The 19,969-nt window shown below is 42.8% G+C and overlaps 1 protein-coding gene across 2 annotated transcripts in view; it reads left to right on the plus strand.

The window, feature by feature from the left end:
- Nucleotides 1-19,969, plus strand: part of b3galt1b (UDP-Gal:betaGlcNAc beta 1,3-galactosyltransferase, polypeptide 1b) — a 142,904-nt gene that overhangs the window by 112,055 nt on the left and 10,880 nt on the right. The window contains exon 1 of one of the 2 annotated variants that reach the window (XM_035774205.2): nt 15,969-16,103. The exons of the other annotated variant lie outside the window; for it this stretch is intronic. The gene's annotated coding sequence lies outside the window, so the exon portion shown is untranslated. Of the gene's footprint in view, nt 1-15,968; nt 16,104-19,969 lie in introns of those variants that run through there. 2 annotated transcript variants of the gene reach the window in all.

The following is a 19,969-nucleotide window of genomic DNA, read 5'->3' on the forward strand; positions in this document are numbered from 1 at the left end:
ATTGTTGACTGATTGGGGAGTGATGGTTTTCACCTGTGAGGGGAGAAGGAGAGAAAAGAAACACACACACAGGATATACACACACAGGATAACTGTATCCGTAACACTGACTTTATGATCAAGATTATCATATCTACACGTTGTAGTCCATTTTGAAAGTAGAATCAAAGTTTCTGACTAATATCGAAATGAGAAGTTGTCAAGCAAACACACTTTGGGGCAATTTTAGGGGCAATTGCTCTTCAATATTTTATTTGAAATTATAGACTAACTACTAGTGAGAACCTAAAGTCAAGGCTGGCATATTAACATCTGGAAGTTTGACAAATAGTGATTTTTGCATGATTTCCATTGCAGGAAAGCAATATTCTGCAGATTAAGTTGTCACGTCACTCAGAGAAGAAACTGTGTTTGCTTGGCATTTCCAGAGTGATTGTCATAATGTTGACATTTCCAGGAAGATTAATATTTGCATAATATCTTGATAGCATACATTTGTCAACAACCTTCGAGCTGTGATGTGTTATTGCACAGGAAATCATTTGGCCATGATGTACATTTCCCCACTCACATTTGAGCCGTGCTCATTTAGACAAACATTCAGCTCATGATATCTTGACTTGGGTCTGTGGGTAGGCTTATGCATATTAGCGAAATTGAGCTTGAAAAACAATAAACAAAGGGCTCTATAAAATGCCACTCATGAATACCAATGTTACACCACAAGCCTGGACAATAAATATAAACTACAGTATTTCTATATGCATTCTGTATGATGTGTCTAGATCTTGTTCACTTCCCTGAATTGAGACACTAGAGGCATGTTGTGTCCAATGCATTTTATGATGCTTTGTACTTGCTCTTACTCATGTCCAGCACTCATCTTCAACCCTAGTGAGCCAGCCATCTGTAATAGAATACCAATAATGGGTTTAGTTTCACTTTGGCAGTACTGTCCCTGAAGATAACATAGCAATTAATGTGCAGGAAGAGAGAGAACCAGGGATTCCGTTCTCTCCTCATCCGAAAGTTGTCAGCTTCTGACAGATGTCGTTTACGCCAATTACATTTCAAAAGAGAATTTATTGCGCTCATTTGCAACGGCATCTGTAGTTGTTTGTGTACGGTAGGATGTTTTTCCCTTCCTCAGAATAGGAGAACCATAACCATTCTCAGACGTGGTACATGGCCATTTACTGCAGCAGCTGCTGTCTCCCATACACCAGGGTCAATAAATCCCTGTCATGGTAGGTTCACTCCAGAGGTTTGACTGATTAGCATAGTTTGATGGAGTTCTGAAACCAGGGTTTGTCTCCTGATTTTCCATATTTTAGAAGTAATACAAGTTTGGCAGGCATCACCTGGGCTGACACCTCAGAACAAATTAGTTTGTTGTGACATAACTGTGTTTTAGGAATCATTTGCAAGGCTAGTAGCTAGGCTTGCAAAACACTCCCCTATCTTTATTTAAATTTGATCTGTTCCCTCTTTTCAGAAATAGCAATTATGGGGACAGCCGGAGAACCTAAGAGCAGATTAACTGAAAGTAGAAAGAAAAGTCTCTATTAATCTAATTCATAAGTAACTACACAATCCTCTTTCTAAAACGAACACCTCCTAGCTAATGATTACCACTATCTCAGTGTGTCAGAAACTCAGCCTGCCTCAGACATGAAAGGCTTGGCTAGATTGATCTGAATAACTTTACCTCCCAAACGAAGAAGGTGTCAGTATGGGCCATTCCTTGCCATTCTTCCGCCCTAGGCAAGACCAGAAAATGACAAACCTTCAAAACAAGAGTAGTAAGCAAAATTATGTTGAAAAGACATCTATCTACAAGACGTATTTTCCAGATGTTGAAATCATGTTCATTTTCGGTTCTGAATGAAAGCTGAAAATACGTATTTTCCGGATGTTGAAAATACTATTTTCCAGAAGTTGAAATCAGGCTCATTTTTGGTTCTGAATGAAAGTTGAAAATAAGTCATTTATGGTCATCTTAAGGCCAAATCAAGGCTGGTCCAGACCGGATAAAATCTGAACCGAACATAGTGTTGCCTGAAATGTAATTTTATGAATGCCCATCCAATATGTGGTAAACCTACTGTTTGTAAAACTCCATAAAAAGACGTCCAATCCGGACAGCGCTCCAAAAGACGTTGGCTCATGCTTACTGGCGTGTAGCCTACCATGTCAGCCCGCAATGTAATTTCATGAATACCCATCCACGTGGTAGGCCCGCAGTTTGTAAAACAGGTCATTGCATTGGCTTTGTTATTTCTGATTCTTGTGACTAATCAATTTGGATGTTTAAGCTAAGGAAATCAGCTACCCAAATTTATTAGGAGTTTATTAGCTTATTTGCAATATGTTTACATGGCGCACGTGAAATGCAAACTTACAAATACAAACTTGAAACCACTGATCGTGACAATGGGGTGAAACTCCAGAACAACAGTTGTGATTGTCCATTCCATATTGTCAATTTTACTTTGACCTGTCCTGTTTTTAGGATATGTAAATCTTGGTGGGGCAAACATTTTTAAAAAATTGGGGGATGCATGCCAGCAAAGCCACAACACAACAAAACACTAAACAATACATTAATTGCACTATAATGGTGACAAGCAGTGCCCGCAAACTGGTAGGGACTACATAAAGCTGTCCCAACAGCAGAGCTTTATTTTCAGCACCATGGAGTGAATCCTTACCACTTCTACACCTGGCTATCATCGTAGACTTGTCTGGCAGCGAAACACTTAATTCAGCCTCATTTACTGCCTTTAAAAAAAGCATAGATGATATGGCTGACTTGCTTAAACAAATGTAGTTTCTACTGAACATGCTCGTTCTTACAGTATTCTCACTGTACACCAAGTCAGAACCGTAGGATAAATAAAGGGGGCATATACTGTAAGCAAAGAATGAAATCTCTTACAATATTCAATGATTACATTTCTCGATTACATTTCTCTAAAACAGGCAATAGGCTACATGTGCACCACCAAGTCAGAATAGTAGACCAAATTAGGAGGGGGAAAGGGACCAAATTGTTATGGTGAGGCACATGGGCTACTAACAGCTTACTACACAACATACACTTAGTATTACTTTCTTAGCTACAGTACAGTATACATAACTCCCTGGCATATTACAAAATGTATGCAGAAGCATACAATAAATTTTTGGACTCACCTTGTTGTGTTGTGCTCACTTGAACAGGAAGGTGACACGGAAAAAACAAGGTTGAATCATGATGTCAGTGATTATTTTCCCAGTCGGGAGCTAGTTTTTTTCCAGTTGTCTCGAACTCACTGGCGTCCGAGTTTCCAGTTGTTTTGAATGCGACAGAAGTCATGCTGGATTGACAGCCAATGTTGAATGTTTATGCTTATGCTTAAGCATGGAAAGGAGACCCTTAAACCCAGACTTGGACCACACATCCACCCAACTGAATAGTAGACTAGTGATTGCTTTTCAATGCTTACAGTTAACCACCGAATCCTTCCAAACCACTCATTGTTGAATTTGCGATTTCCAACTTGTTGTGTAATATTTGTGTCCAATGGCCGATGAGCACCGATACGTTTTATCTATTATTTCTCTTAGGAATGTCTCTTCATATGACAAGGATTGAAAAGGATTTGCCAGTAAATTGTCTTGATTCATGATGATGAATGCTAGCTTGCTAGCTAAGATTTTGGATCAGTCCAATCAAAGCTACTGTAGATATAACGTAATTTGACAATTTTATCTGTGGCCAATGAATTTGAGCCTTCTTGGATGGGCACTAATGTAACTCTATGCCAGCATCCAAGGGGCTTGACTTTGAGCTCTACCCATAGACCATGAGTGACAGAACACTGAGCCAATCACAGCGCAACTAGAGATCTTTACCAATCCATATTTTTCACTGGCTGCCCCACCACCACAGAAAGCACTGAGCTAGGCTGAAACACCTGCATTTTGGAGCTGCCTTACTCAATAAAGCAAAAAAAGAGACCATAACTCTAAGATGATTTTGTTTTACATTATTTGCAAACTGATATGTGCCTGGGCTTACCTACACTGTACCAGCACCCCACCGTACCCCTGTCTGTGCATTATGTCCTGAATATATTCTACCATGCCCAGAAATCTGCTCCTTTTATTCTTTGTCCCCAACGCTCTAGGCGACCAGTTTTGATAGCCTTTAGCCGCACCCTCATACTACTCCTCCTCTGTTCCGCGGGTGATGTGGAGGTAAACCCAGGCCCTGCATGTCCCCAGGCACCCTCATTTGTTGACTTCTGTGATCGAAAAAGCCTTGGTTTCATGCATGTCAACATCAGAAGCCTCCTCCCTAAGTTAGTTTTACTCACTGCTTTAGCACACTCTGCTAACCTTGATGTCCTTGCCGTGTCTGAATCCTGGCTCAGGAAGGCCACCAAAAATTTGGAGATTTCCATACCCAACTATACCATTTTCCGTCAAGATAGAACTGCCAAAGGGGGAGGAGTTGCGGTCTACTGCAGAGATAGCCTGCAAAGTAATGTCATACTTTCCAGGTCCATACCCAAACAGTTCGAACTACTAATTTTAAAAATGACTCTCTCCAGAAATAAGTCTCTCACTGTTTCCGCCTGCTATACCGACCCCCCTCAGCTCCCAGCTGTGCCCTGGACACCATTTGTGAATTGATTGCCCCCCATCTAGCTTCAGAGTTTGTTCTGTTAGGTGACCTAAACTGGGATATGCTTAACACCCCGGCAGTCCTACAATCTAAGCTAGATGCCCTCAATCTCACACAAATCATCAAGGAACCCACCAGGTACAACCCTAAATCTGTAAACAAGGGCACCCTCGTAGATGTCATCCTGACCAACTGGCCCTCCAAATACACCTCCGCTGTCTTCAACCAGGATCTCAGCGATCACTGCCTCATTGCCTGTATCCGCTACGAATCCGCAGTCAAACGACCACCCCTCATCACTGTCAAACGCTCCCTAAAACACTTCTGTGAGCAGGCCTTTCGAATCGACCTGGCCCGGGTATCCTGGAAGGACATTGACCTCATCCCGTCAGTTGAGGATGCCTGGTCATTCTTTAAAAGTAACTTCCTCACCATTTTAGATAAGCATGCTCTGTTAAAAAAATGCAGAACTAAGAAAAGATATAGCCCTTGGTTCACTCCAGACCTGACTGCCCTCGACCAGCACAAAAATATCCTGTGGCGGACTGCAATAGCATCGAATAGTCCCCGTGAATTGCAACTGTTCAGGGAAGTCAGGAACCAATACACACAGTCAGTCAGGAAAGCAAAGGCCAGCTTCTTCAGGCAGAAATTTGCATCCTGTAGCTCTAACTCCAAAAAGTTCTGTGACACTGTGAAGTCCATGGAGAACAAGAGCACCTCCTCCCAGCTGCACACTGCACTGAGGCTAGGTAACACGGTCACCACCGATAAATCCATGATTATCGAAAACTTCAACAAGCATTTCTCAACTCCTGGCTACTCCAACCTCGGCCAACAGCCTCCACCTGTTCCCATGGAAGGCGATCCTTTCCCGCCAGGATCTCTTCCCAGGTGTAGCAACCCTTGCCGTCCAATACATCGTCCAATGTCCATTCCTCTTTGCGCCGCTGTTGCTGTTGCCCGTTACCACGCCGCTTGGTCCTGTTGTGGTGGGTGATTCTGTAAGGGTTTTCCTTAGGTGAAGTAGAGGCGGACCAAAATTCATTGTACTTTAATAACGAAACGGTACACGAATAAACTAACAAAACAACAAACGTGCGAAAACCTAAAAGAGTCCTATCTGGTGCAAAACACAGAGACAGGAACAATCACCCACCAACACACAGTGAAACGCAGGCTACCTAAATATGGTTCCCAATCAGAGACAATGACTAACACCTCTGATTGAGAACCATATCAGGCCAAACATAGAACTAGACAAACTAGACATGTAACATAGAGTGCCCACTCAGATCACACCCTGACCAACCAAAACATAAAAACATACAAAGCAAACTATGGTCAGGGTGTGACAGCCTCCCTCAACAATCTGCCGCCTAATCCTGTAATTTACCGTGAGCTAGTATACACGAACTGTAATGAGCGGGCAGGCCGTGAGTCTGGCCTCATTTAGACATCCATCATCAGCGTGATGGGTTAGAGCATAAAATGAACAACCGCCACCCACCAAATGCTGTTAAGAATGTCTATTTTAAACAGCCACATTGGGGTGGTCAATTTGCAGGGCTCTAGCAAGCGTTACATTCACTAATAAAAATAGTCACAAGTCAAGTATGAGCACGTGCGGTTAGGGTTAGAAAAGTATTTCTGCTGTTTTGTTTTTTAAACTACTAATCGCACAAAGAAATATGAATCCTATATCCCACCTTACGTAGGAAGACTGTCTAGCAAGGGAGTTGTGTGCACAGAGTGGTGCTAATAATATATTCATTTTTGGAGGCACTGCGCACAGGAAAGAAAGTTGGTCGAAAGTCTACAAAGTGAGACTTTGTCCTCGTGTTTCTTGGCAATTCACACTGCCTTCGGAAAGTATTCAGACCCTTTCACTTTGAGCACATTTTGTTACGTTACAACGTTCTTCTAAAATGGATTAAATAAAAAAAATAACAAATCTATCTACACACAATACCCCATAATGACAAAGCGAAAACATCACCTTTGGCAATGATTACAGCCTCGAGTCGTCCTGGATATGACGCTACAAGCTTGGCACACCTGTATTAGTGGAGTTTCTCCCATTCTTCTCTGCATATCCTCTCAAGCTATGTCAGGTTGGATGGGGAGCGTCGCTGCACAACTATTTTAGGTATTTTCAGAGATGTTCGATCGGGTTCAAATCTGGGCTCTGGCTGGGCCACTCAAGGACATTCAGAGACTTGTCCCCAAGTCACTCCTGCATTGTCTTGGCTGTGTGATTAAGGTCGCTGTCCTGTTAGAAGGTAAACCTTCGCCCCAGTCTGAGGTCCTGAGCGCTCTGGAGCAGGTTTTCATACTTTACTCTGTTCATCTTTCCCTCGATCCTGATTTGTCTCCCAGTCGCTGCCGCTGATAACATCCCAACAGCATGATGCTGCCACCACCATGCTTCACCGTAGGGATGGTATTGGCCAGGTGATGAGCGGTGTCTGGTGTCCTCCAGACATGACCCTTGGCATTCAGGGCAAAGAGTTCAATCAGAGAATCGTGTTCTTTATGGTCTGAGAGTCCTTTAGTTGCCTTTTGGCAAATTCCAAGCTGGCTGTTATGTGCCTTTTACTAAGGAGTGGCTTCCGTCTGGCCACTCTACCATAAAGGTCTGATTGGTGGAGGGCTGCAGTGATTCTCCCATCTCAACAGAGGAACTCTGGAGCTCTGTCAGAGTGACCATTGGGTTCTTGGTCAGAGTGGCCATCGGGTTCTTCGTCACCTCCCTGACCAAGGTCCTTCTCCCCCGGTTGCTCAGTTTGGCCGTGTGTCCAGCACTAAGAAGAGTCTTGGTGGTTTCAAACTTCTTCCATTTAAGAATGATGAAGGCCACTGTGTTGTTGGGGACCTTCAATGCTGTGGACTTTTTTTCGTACCCTTCTCTAAATCTGTCCCTCGACACAATCCTTTCTCGGGGCTCTACAAACAATTCCCTTGATCTCATGACTTGGTTTTTGCTGTGACATGCACTGTCAACTGTGGGACCTTATATAGACAGATGTGTGCCTTTCCAAATCATGTCCAATCAATTGGATTTACCACAGGTGAACTTCAACCAAGTTTTAGAAACATCTCAAGGACATCTCAATGAAAACAAGATGCACCTGAGCTCAATTCTGAGTCTCATAGCGAAGGTCCTGAATACTTATGTAACTAAGGTTTTTCAGTTTTTTTTTTATTTGATAAATTTGCTAACATTTCTAAAAACCTGTTTTCTCTTTGTCATTATGGGGTATTGTATGTAGATTGATGAGGAAATGTTTTATTTGATCCATTTTAGAATAAGGCTGTAACGTAACAAAATGTGCCTGAATACTTTCCGAATTCATTGTATATTTTCATCTACCTGCCAGAGTGGCTGGTGGACCAAACAGTTAAATAACATCCTGGGAACATGTTTTGATAAGACTTTTAATAGCACTGCTAGCTTAGTTTGGGTTAAGTGTTTTGAACTCTAAGCACATATAGAAATGCATTTGCTTGGGCATTAATCATGCAAACACAATGTGTTTTTATTGTGACACGGCATCAGTGATATTAGAACTTAGGATGGAGCTAGCATGCCATGTTTTTTTTAACTCATACAAAGTTGTTAATTTTTGTCTATTCAAAAAGACCCCATTTCAAAAGAAACAAGCAGTCATTAAGATCAGGTGTGGCCAATTAGTGGGCACGGCCAACACACCTGAACACACTTAACAAGATAGAGGATAGAGAGAGTTTTGTTGATGCTGAGTATGGAATGTACAGTATATGTGTTTAAATAACATTCTGAGAATGTTCTGCAAACATAACTTATGTTTTTTTGTGGTGTTTATGGAAAGTTTTCTAAATGTTCTGAGAACATGACTTTAAACAGAACCATGAGGAAATCTGCAAAAAAGTACTGAAATTCCCACAGAAGTACGTTGTATAACATTTTCTGAACAATTTGAGAACATTACTTTAAATAGAACCATGGGGAAATCTGTAGGAAACGTTATGCTGAAGTACTGAAATTCCCACCTCAGAAACATATGGTTCTCAGAACGTTATGTGTTAGCTGGGTAATGTCTTCACATATAACCATCTGTCATCATCCTGTTGTAATTATAGAAATGTAGTTATTATGGCGTACAGTGCTTGTCTCTTCATTAAGTTGAGCAGTGCATGTTGGGTAATTGCACAGTGCACTAGTAATGATGAAAAACTTAGCTGTTCATTTCTCTAGCATGCTGTTGTTTTCCCTTGGAGTAATATGCTACAGTTCCCTGCAGTGGTCTGGGCTTCCTCTTGTCAAGCCAGTGGTGCATTACGCTGAGACAATACTCTACATAGGCCTACACTGCGACACACAGCCTTCACCAGAGCCCTGTTATTTGAAAGTAAGATCAAATTAAAGTATGATATGTGCCACATAAATGTTCACTTGTGGTAATGCCATTCAGGGCAGACAGAAGAGAGAGGTGGAGTGGAGAGGTGTACTGTCAAGGTGAGCTCTACTATTAATAAATAGGATGTCCATGACGCCTTCTCTTTTGGCTCAGTGCATTTTTGGACACATTAGAACAAAGATCAGTGGGCAGCAGCATAAGTGTTGGCCTCATCCCGGCAGGGATCCAGCTCTGTGTTTGGAAACAGGTCTTCACAGAGCAGCTCAACCCTGGTGGAAGGAGAAAAGCAGATACAATATGTCACAGGCATCTGATACCAGAGGGTTAGGTGGGTTGATAAAGGGTTTATAGGTTCTCTTAAGCCAGAAGCATACCACCCTGCATCCCACTGCTGGCTTGCTTCTGAAGCTAAGCAGGGTTGGTCCTGGTCAGTCCTTGGATGGGAGACCAGATTCTGCTGGAAGTGGTTTTGGAGGGTCAGTATGAGGCACTCTTTTCTAACAAAAAAAAGAATATCCCATTTTCCCAGGGCAGTGATTGGGGACATTTTTTTTTTTTTTTTTATTTCACCTTTATTTAACCAGGTAGGCTAGTTGAGAACAAGTTCTCATTTGCAACTGCGACCTGGCCAAGATAAAGCATAGCAGTGTGAACAGACAACACAGAGTTACACATGGAGTAAACAATTAGCAAGTCAATAACACAGTAGAAAAAAATGGGCAGTCTATATACAATGTGTGCAAAAGGCATGAGGAGGTAGGCGAATAATACAATTTTGCAGATTAACACTGGAGTGATAAATGATCAGATGGGCATGTACAGGTAGAGATATTGGTGTGCAAAAGAGCAGAAAAGTAAATAAATAAAAACAGTATAAAAACAGTATGGGAATGAGGTAGGTGAAAAAGGGTGAGCTATTTACCTATAGACTATGTACAGCTGCAGCGATCGGTTAGCTGCTCGGATAGCTGATGTTTGAAGTTGGAGAGGGAGATAAAAGTCTCCAACTTCAGCGATTTTTGCAATTCGTTCCAGTCACAGGCAGCAGAGTACTGGAACGAAAGGCGGCCAAATGAGGTGTTGGCTTTAGGGATGATCAGTGAGATACACCTGCTGGAGCGCGTGCTACGGATGGGTGTTGCCATCGTGACCAGTGAACTGAGATAAGGCGGAGCTTTACCTAGCATGGACTTGTAGATGACCTGGAGCCAGTGGGTCTGGCGACGAATATGTAGTGAGGGCCAGCCGACTAGAGCATACAAGTCGCAGTGGTGGGTGGTATAAGGTGCTTTAGTGACAAAACGGATGGCACTGTGATAGACTGCATCCAGTTTGCTGAGTAGAGTGTTGGAAGCCATTTTGTAGATGACATCGCCGAAGTCGAGGATCGGTAGGATAGTCAGTTTTACTAGGGTAAGCTTGGCAGCGTGAGTGAAGGAGGCTTTGTTGCGGAATAGAAAGCCGACTCTGGATTTGATTTTTGATTGGAGATGTTTGATGTGAGTCTGGAAGGAGAGTTTGCAGTCTAGCCAGACACCTAGGTACTTATAGATGTCCACATATTCAAGGTTGGAACCATCCAGGGTGGTGATGCTAGTCGGGCATGCGGGTGCAGGCAGCGATCGGTTGAAAAGCATGCATTTGGTTTTACTCGCGTTTAAGAGCAGTTGGAGGCCACGGAAGGAGTGCTGTATGGCATTGAAGCTCGTTTGGAGGTTTGATAGCACAGTGTCCAATGACGGGCCGAAAGTATATAGAATGGTGTCGTCTGCGTAGAGGTGGATCAGGGAATCGCCCGCAGCAAGAGCAACATCATTGATATATACAGAGAAAAGAGTCGGCCCGAGAATTGAACCCTGTGGCACCCCCATAGAGACTGCCAGAGGACCGGACAGCATGCCCTCTGATTTGACACACTGAACTCTGTCTGCAAAGTAATTGGTGAACCAGGCAAGGCAGTCATCCGAAAACCGAGGCTGTTGAGTCTGCCGATAAGAATTTGGTGATTGACAGAGTCGAAAGCCTTGGCGAGGTCGATGAAGACGGCTGCACAGTACTGTCTTTTATCGATGGCGGTTATGATATCATTTAGTACCTTGAGTGTGGCTGAGGTGCACCCGTGACCGGCTCGGAAACCAGATTGCACAGCGGAGAAGGTACGGTGGGATTCGAGATGGTCAGTGACCTGTTTGTTGACTTGGCTTTCAAGACCTTAGATAGGCAGGGCAGGATGGATATAGGTCTATAGCAGTTTGGGTCCAGGGTGTCTCCCCTTTGAAGAGGGGGATGACTGCGGCAGCTTTCAATCCTTGGGGATCTCAGACGATATGAAAGAGAGGTTGAACAGGCTGGTAATAGGGGTTGCGACAATGGCGGCAGATAGTTTCAGAAATAGCGGGTCCAGATTGTCAAGCCCAGCTGATTTGTACGGGTCCAGGTTTTGCAGCTCTTTCAGAACATCTGCTATCTGGATTTGGGTAAAGGAGAACCTGGAGAGGCTTGGGTGAGGAACTACGGGGGGCGGAGCTGTTGGCCGAGGTTGGAGTAGCCAGGCGGAAGGCATGGCCAGCCGTTGAGAAGTGCTTATTGAAGTTTTCGATAATCATGGATTTATCGGTGGAGACCGTGTTTCCTAGCCTCAGTGCAGTGGGCAGCTGGGAGGAGGTGCTCTTGTTCTCCATGGACTTCACAGTGTCCCAGAACTTTTGGAGTTGGAGCTACAGGATGCAAACTTCTGCCTGAAGAAGCTGGCCTTAGCTTTCCTGACTGACTGCGTGTATTGGTTCCTGACTTCCCTGAACAGTTGCATATCACGGGGCTATTCGATGCTATTGCAGTCCGCCACAGGATGTTTTTGTGCTGGTCGAGGGCAGTCAGGTCTGGAGTGAACCAAGGGCTGTATCTGTTCTTGGTTCTGCATTTTTTGAACGGAGCATGCTTATCCAAAATGGTGAGGAAGTTACTTTTAAAGAATGACCAGGCATCCTCAACTGACGGGATGAGGTCAATGTCCTTCCAGGATACACGGGCCAGGTCGATTAGAAAGGCCTGCTCACAGAAGTGTTTTAGGGAGCGTTTGACAGTGATGAGGGGTGGTCGTTTGACTGCGGCTCCGTGGCGGATACAGGCGATGAGGCAGTGATCGCTGAGATCCTGGTTGAAGACAGCGGAGGTATATTTGGAGGGCCAGTTGGTCAGGATGACGTCTATGAGGGTGCCCTTGTTTACAGAGTTAGGATTGTACCTGGTGGGTTCCTTGATGATTTGCGTGAGATTGAGGGCATCTAGCTTAGATTGTAGGACTGCCGGGGTGTTAAGCATATCCCAGTTTAGGTCACCTAACAGAACAAACTCTGAAGCTAGATGGGGGGCGATCAATTCACAAATGGTTTCCAGGGCACAGCTGGGAGCTGACGGGGGGTCGGTAGCAGGCGGCAACAGTGAGAGACTTGTTTCTGGAGAGAGTAATTTTCAAAATTAGTAGTTCAAACTGTTTGGGTATGGACCTGGAAAGTATGACATTACTTTGCAGGCTATCTCTGCAGTAGACTGCGACTCCGCCCCCTTTGGCAGTTCTATCTTGACGGAAGATGTTATAGTTGGGGACATTGCTCTATGTAGGGTGCTGTCTTTCGGGTGGGACGTTAAACAGGTGTCCTGACTCTCTGTGGTCACTAAAGATCCCATGGCACTTATCTTAAGTGTATGGGGTGTTAACCCCAGGTGTCCTGGCTAAATTCCCAATCTGCCTCGTTCTTCCCCACTCCACTGTAACTATTCCCCAGGTTGTTGCTGTAAATGAGAATGTGTTCTCAGTCAAGTTAGGATCTTTGACTCATCTCTCCAGACAGACAGAGCGGTCTCCAGCACACAGCTCGACACCACCACCTGTCCCACGGTGCAGCCTGAGAGATGACCCTTATTGTTTCAGACGTGCCTAATGATTTATTTACAGCCTCTGCTGTGCCATGCTTAGAATTAGCAACAACAGCTTTCCCACCAAGTGGGTCTTGATAGGATCTGCATGTTCTGCCTAGCATCGGGGCTGAATAAGTGATGCTGCTGGGGAGAGAATTTAATAGCCCCACTCATTCCACAGGATCCTATCTGTGGGTCCTTTGTAGTTGTGTGTAGAAGCTTATATATTAAGAGGATTAAGATTTATTCACAGTGGTGCATCGAATAACTAACTGACAGACTTTGATTTAAGCCAAGCCATGCCCCTGCTCTGGGTGTATTTTGAAATATGTAAATAAAAAGGGCAAGTATGTCCAATACTGTAGATTTATCTGTTATGCACTGCAGTCAGATGGTACCTGATCCCCAAACTGTTCAGACATGTTTTTATGTTTCACTCTTGAATAACTTTGAAGACTTGACTTATGCAAGGTGACCCTAAAGAACAGACCTTCTGATAGGTGTATTTCTGGGCATGCTCAGCCAATTAAATCTTCTCTAGATGTTGTGTCCAACTATTAGATTGCTGAGGCTGTGAATTGGCTGCTGTACTCGGCTCTTAAGTGAACATATTCAATGATATTATATTATAGTCTCTCTTTGTGTGGTTGGTCTTAGCCTCCTGCTGCTTGTCAGCATGGGTAGTGGAGGTGGTTCAACATAAGTAACCTGATACCTGAAGATGAGTTACCTTGGCTGAGACCTAGGCTTTAACTCGATGTGGTAACCTGGTCTCAGTATTTTATTACTATTCCTGAGATCCATACAAAGCATAAAACATGACATAATACAAAACATTGATAGACAATAACAGTTCAAGAACTGAACTATACAAATATATACAGTACACAGTTAATGTCGGAAGTTTACATACACTTAGATTGGAGTCATTAAAACTCGTTTTTCAACCACTCCACAAATTTCTTGTTAACAAACTATAGTTTTGGCAAGTCGGTGAGGACATCTACTTTGTGCATGACACAAGTCATTTTTCCAACAATTGTTTACAGACAGATTATTTCACTTATAATTCACTGTATCACAATTCCAGTGGGTCAGAAATTTACATACACGAAGTTGACTGTGCCTTTAAACAGCTTGGAAAATTCCAGAAAATGATGTCATGGCTTTAGAAGCTTCTGATAGGCTAATTGATATAATTTGAGTCAATTGGAGGTGTACCTGTGGATGTTTTTCAAGGCCTACCTTCAAACTCAGTGCCTCTTTGCTTGATATCATGGGAAAATCAAAAGAAATCAGCCAAGACCTCAACAAAAACATTTGTAGAACTCCACAAGTCTGGTTCTTTCTTTCCAAATGCCTGAAGGTACCACGTTCATCTGTACAAACAATAGTACGCAAGTATAAACACCATGGGACCACGCAACCATCATAACACTCAAGAAGGAGACACGTTCTGTCTCCTAGAGATGAAGGTACTTTGGTGTGAAAAGTGCAAATCAATCCCAGAACAACAGCAAAGGACCTTGTGAAGATGCTGGAGGAACCAGGTACAACATTATCTATATCCACAATAAAATGAGTCCTATATTGACATAACCTGAAAGGCCGCTCAGCGAGGAAGAAGCCACTGCTCCAAAAACCGCCATAAAAAAGCCAGACTACGGTTTGCAACTGCACATGGGGACAAAGATCGTACTGTTTGGCCATAATGACCAACGTTATGTTTAGAGGAAAAAGGGGGAGGCTTGCAAGCAGAAGAACACGATCCCAACCATGAAGCACAGGGGTGGCAGCATCATGTTGTGGGGGTGCTTTTCTGCAGGAGGGACTGGTGCACTTCACAAAATAGATGGCAACATGAGGCAGGAAAAGTACGTGGATATTTTGAAGCAACATCTCAAGACATCAGTCAGGAAGTTAAAGCTTGGTGGCAAATGAGTCTTCCAAATGGACATAGACCCCGATCATACTTCCAAAGTTGTGTCAAAATGGCTTAAGGACAACAAAGTCAAGTTATTGGAGTGGCCATCACAAAGCCCTGACCTCAGTCCTATAGATCATTTGTGGGCAGAACTTTAAAAGCTTGTGCGAGGAAGGAGGCCAACAAACCTGACTCAGTTACACCAGCTCTGTCAGGAGGAATGGGCCAAAATTCCCCCAACTTATTGTGGGAAGCTTGTGGAAGGTTACCGAAATGTTTGACCCAAGTTAAACAATGTATAGGCAATGCTACCAAATACTAATTGAGTGTACGTACACTTCTGACCCACTGGGAATGTGATGAAAGAAATAAAATATGAAATAAATAATTCTCTCTACTATTACTCAGACATTTCACATTCATAAAATAAAGTGGTAATCCTAACTGACCTTTAGCAGGGAATTTTTACTAGGATTAAATGACAGGTATTGTGAAAAACTGAGTATAAATGTATTTGGCTAAGGTGTATGTAAACTTCCAACTTCAACTGTATATTTTTATTTTTTTAAGTTCCCACTGACAGTTACACACATTGGTGACAGTTACCCAAACATCAGTACATACACATCTGCCTAAGAGTTATTTAGGTGAGAAAGGGGAGAGGCGTTGTGCTGTTGTATTTGTTTTTAAAACTAATTCTGCTGTTTACTTGAGTAATTTCAGATCTGTTCATGGCTCTGTATAATACCACGACTTGCCTTGAATTCATTCTGGATTTGGGGGACTGTCTTGAGTCACGCAGACGGTTAGGTTGGTGCTTGTGACTCCCATCACCCAGTTGATGTGTATCAGCAGCTGGGGTGGCTGCAGGGAGGAGAAGGTCACTGACAGGAGTGTAAGTGTTGTGGAGATATTTGAAACCAGGTCAGTAAGTTACACATTTCCTCCCTTGGTTTCCTTTTCCATTTAAAGGTTCTAGTTGACCTTACACTTGCTAATTGATACGGTTGTCCTGTTTTTGCACTTCATTATACAGAAACATACAAGCAGTGGTTGAAATGCGCCGGTGCTCACGTGTAGAGTACATAAAACTGGCACTTCATATTTTTTTACTACTTGACTACCGTCATTTTTTTTAATAGAATACTGGCTCTAAAATAGGAACCAACCCTGGTGGGGTAGAATCACAGTGAGTATCGGTACCTTTTCCATTACGCTTCAAGCAGTGCTTATAAGTCACATAACAAGCATGTTGATGGGTTTGTTATTAGTTCAGACTAATAGCCGTTGTTATGGCAGGCCTTTGAGCATGAATATTGTACCATAAAAGAGGGGTTCCATTCTGGAGTGTACCAGCCTCAACTGAACGCTGACTAATTCACCTCAGGGCTTTACACTAGAGGTGGCAGAGATGCAGCACAGCGGAGTGCCAAGCTTTTAAACTGTCATAAACTCTCCTCTAAGATGAATATTGCCTGTGAGACTTGAATTATCTCTGTATGGAATAATGTAACAGTGATTCCAATTTTATGAGCTTGTTTTTCTCAGTCTTTTGCGATCAATTTCATTTGGCTTTATGTGGCTTCGCTGGTTTAATTGCCTGGTATATTTTCCCTTGTGTTTTCCGTGCTGTAAGCATAAAATATGTAAATTATAATATTTCCCTAATATAAAAGTGATAGAGCAACAAATAAGAGAGGAGGGTTTATTTTTGAAGACGGTGATATTGATCATTTGATTCACATCGTATCTGAATGTCATTAGTTTTGCATCCCTTCCTCTGAGTGCATGGTAGAGGTCTTCTCGGGTCCACAAAGTTGGACCCATACCTGAACTGACCCGGACCCAAACAGATCTGATCATTTAAACAAAGGGGGATCTGGACCCGAACGGACCAGATAACAATCAAACCCGATTGGACCCGAGTGACAGAAATTATTCTTATCAGCAAAGTTGCTCTTCTGTTTAATGAACAGGTGGGTTGGTTGTTTAGCAACAAAACTGACATATGCGCAACTATGGGGCAATCTGCTTAGATTGTTGACAACATGTAAGCTATATTTCGTCTCCAATATTTATTGAAAACACACATTTGCACAGTGAGCACATGTTGTCTTTCAAATATGTCGTTACAGTTGGTGGTTAGCTGGCTAGAGAATCTTTATCATATTAGCATGGACATGAAATCCGTCAAAACACCTCAAAACAAGACATGGTATCAAGAACAAGATGAAACGAGCTGAAACGAGCCACTTGCTATTCTCCACATGGCAGCTTCTCGTCATTCTTGCTGGCAATCTGGCCGTCCAGAATCACAACAACATGCTGTCTTCTGCCCCATGAAAGCGTGTACATCGTTTTCATGACGTTGTCAGCTAATATGTTGGCTAGGCCTTCTATTAGTCAATAGATTCACCTTATTAGCGTCAAATAAATATGCTATAGGATATGCAGGCCGTGGTCTGTTAGTCAGCTGGGTCTATCAGCTGTAGTTACATAGACCCAAAACCCGATGACGATTAAACAGGACCCTACCCGGACACAAGGGAAAAGTTTGGATCCTGGGTCGGGTCTAGATTTCACAAGGTCTGTCTATTGGAACATTTGTAGACTGTGATGGAATAGGCTGTGGAATCAGTTCTATTCTGACCCCTTGACTTTTCCCTCATTTTGTTACCTTTCCACATTTTGTTGCTGAGCTCAGTTTTCGAGTCTCATAGCAAAGGGTCTGAACACTTATGTAAATAAGGTATTTCGTTTTTTTATTTTGAATACATTTGCATTATGGGATATTGTGTGTAGATTGATGAGGAAAACAATTAATTGAATCAATTTAAGAATAAGGCTGTACATAACAAAATTTGGGAAAAGGGAAGGGGTCTGAATATTTTCAAAATGCACTGTATGTGACGCAGCACGAGATTTTCGGGGACCACCTTTGGCTTGTGGGCCCTACTTTCAGAACTACTGGCTAAAAAGTGTATAAAAGTACCAGAGAATCTCCTTAAAACTCACCACATGCTGTGCTGCACCTTGTCAACTTCCATATAGTTTTTTATCACATCTCTTCTCTGCCAGGCTGTTTCGCCATCGATATTTCATACCAGTAATCATCCAATTATGTGTTATCATGAGAAAACACAGAGCCATGTATCATGCCAGTAGTCTTATCAACACAATATATATTCAAACTTCTGAAGAAGAATTATAAATACTGTAGGAATCCAACCCTGAGAAAGACCTTCATACATCATGTTGTATCGGGAGAGCTGGTATAAGGCTTTGATGTGTAAATGTAAAGCAACAGCCAGGCTCACGTGGAATTATGATACACAATGATAGAGTGGAGGACAGAGAAATAGCTTGGAAATATACTCACGAAAACAGGTCCTGTGTATAATGGACAGTCTGGTTCGATCGACAAAAGTACTTGGACTCGTCTTTCAGGTTGAGAAAGAACTGTTTCTGTCGGCCCATTGGGGGGAAAAAAGGCGATTGTGAGAAGAAAGGTGTTGAAGAAAGATTTAGGTGCAACCTTTCCCTGTAATGTGTGTATCTGTTAATAGAATCTGGCACCTATTAGAGAGAGACCTGGTTATTGCAAAAACATTTGAAAGTTGTGTCCATAAATCTGCATGGGGCTATAAATCAAGTAATGAATGACTTGTTGTGTACAGAGGAACTGTATAATAGCCCTTCTTACTACAAACCAGCGTTCAAAACACTCCACCTGCAGCCTGGGAGAAAGGCATGTCACTTTGTGATGAATGGTCGCCTTTGTACTGCACTCCTAACACAGATTTACCCCTTGTTGTAAAATAAATCTTGATAAATTGAGTCTATTTTCATTGCTTTGACTAATTATTTCACAATGTTGCTTGAGTCTGTGAGGTGTCGCCTACCGGCTCCATTCCAGCTCAGTGTGGTTAAAGCGCCTGCAGCTATGTGTGTGTCTGTGTCTAAACAGGAAAGAGTTGTCTTTTTCTTATAGTGTCCTCTCTGACAGACAGTCAGCCGCCTGGTCCAGTCATATAGCAGACATTATGATTGGCTCTCTGCATGACATCCAGCATTATGGAGATGGATTGGAGTAATAAACTCTGGCTGGCTGCCCACGCTACACAACAGAGACTAATACACCGACACAGACCGGACAAATATACAGCGGCAGAAAACATACCAATGCATACAAACAGGGGAAAATGCATTGCCAGAGAATCTACTATACAAGCTGTTCTGTTATTCATTTTATTCCCTGCAAAGTCGTATTGATTCCTGAAATGGTGATGGATGCAACATTGTCCATGTTTTGGATGACTTGAAATGCTATAATGAAAAACCCTGTTAAGAAAACTCGAATGAGAGGATAGACTCTGATCTACCAGCAGATCTATCTGGCTCAGGTCTGGTAGAATAAATACTATTGCCACAGGAATTGGCATAAGTTTTGCTAGGTTTTCACAGTGCAGAAAGTTATTCCGTGGTCATTTTCCGAAAAATGCTGGTAAGGCACATTTACTTACTTTTTCCATTTTGGCCCCCAGTCTCCAAACACTTAGGAGAGTCAATGACTGAGCCATGAATGTAAAAGAGCAACCTTTTATTGCCACTTTACTTAATCAACTTAAAATGGCAATGTGTCACCGGTAGGCATTGCTTAGTGAAGTGCAGTGGCGCTGGAACACATAATTACACTGTAGGACTGTTAAAGTGAGTCTTTAAGAGCTGTTCGGATCATTCTGTATAAGTGCTGCTGGGTAGTCTCTCTCAGATTCATGCTCCCTAGCTTACCCCCTTTTTGCTGTTGACTTTCAGCATGCTGCCATGGCAACTAACAGCCTCTGTCTCTCAATCAAGCTGGATTTGATTTTAAACATTCTAAATGTGGATAGATCCCTTCAATTGTAGAAATTATGTGTGTATTCAAAAACACTCTACCGTGGCTAATATTATGAACACAATGTAATTTGCCTGCTGAGTCACGTGCATCACGCTTGGAAGTTGGCATGAGTATGGGCTGTAGTCACTCAGGCTCTCTACATCTGCTAGCAAGGA

The sequence above is a fragment of the Oncorhynchus keta genome, chromosome 7, assembly GCF_023373465.1.
Source record: "Oncorhynchus keta strain PuntledgeMale-10-30-2019 chromosome 7, Oket_V2, whole genome shotgun sequence".
Taxonomy (NCBI): domain Eukaryota; kingdom Metazoa; phylum Chordata; class Actinopteri; order Salmoniformes; family Salmonidae; genus Oncorhynchus; species Oncorhynchus keta.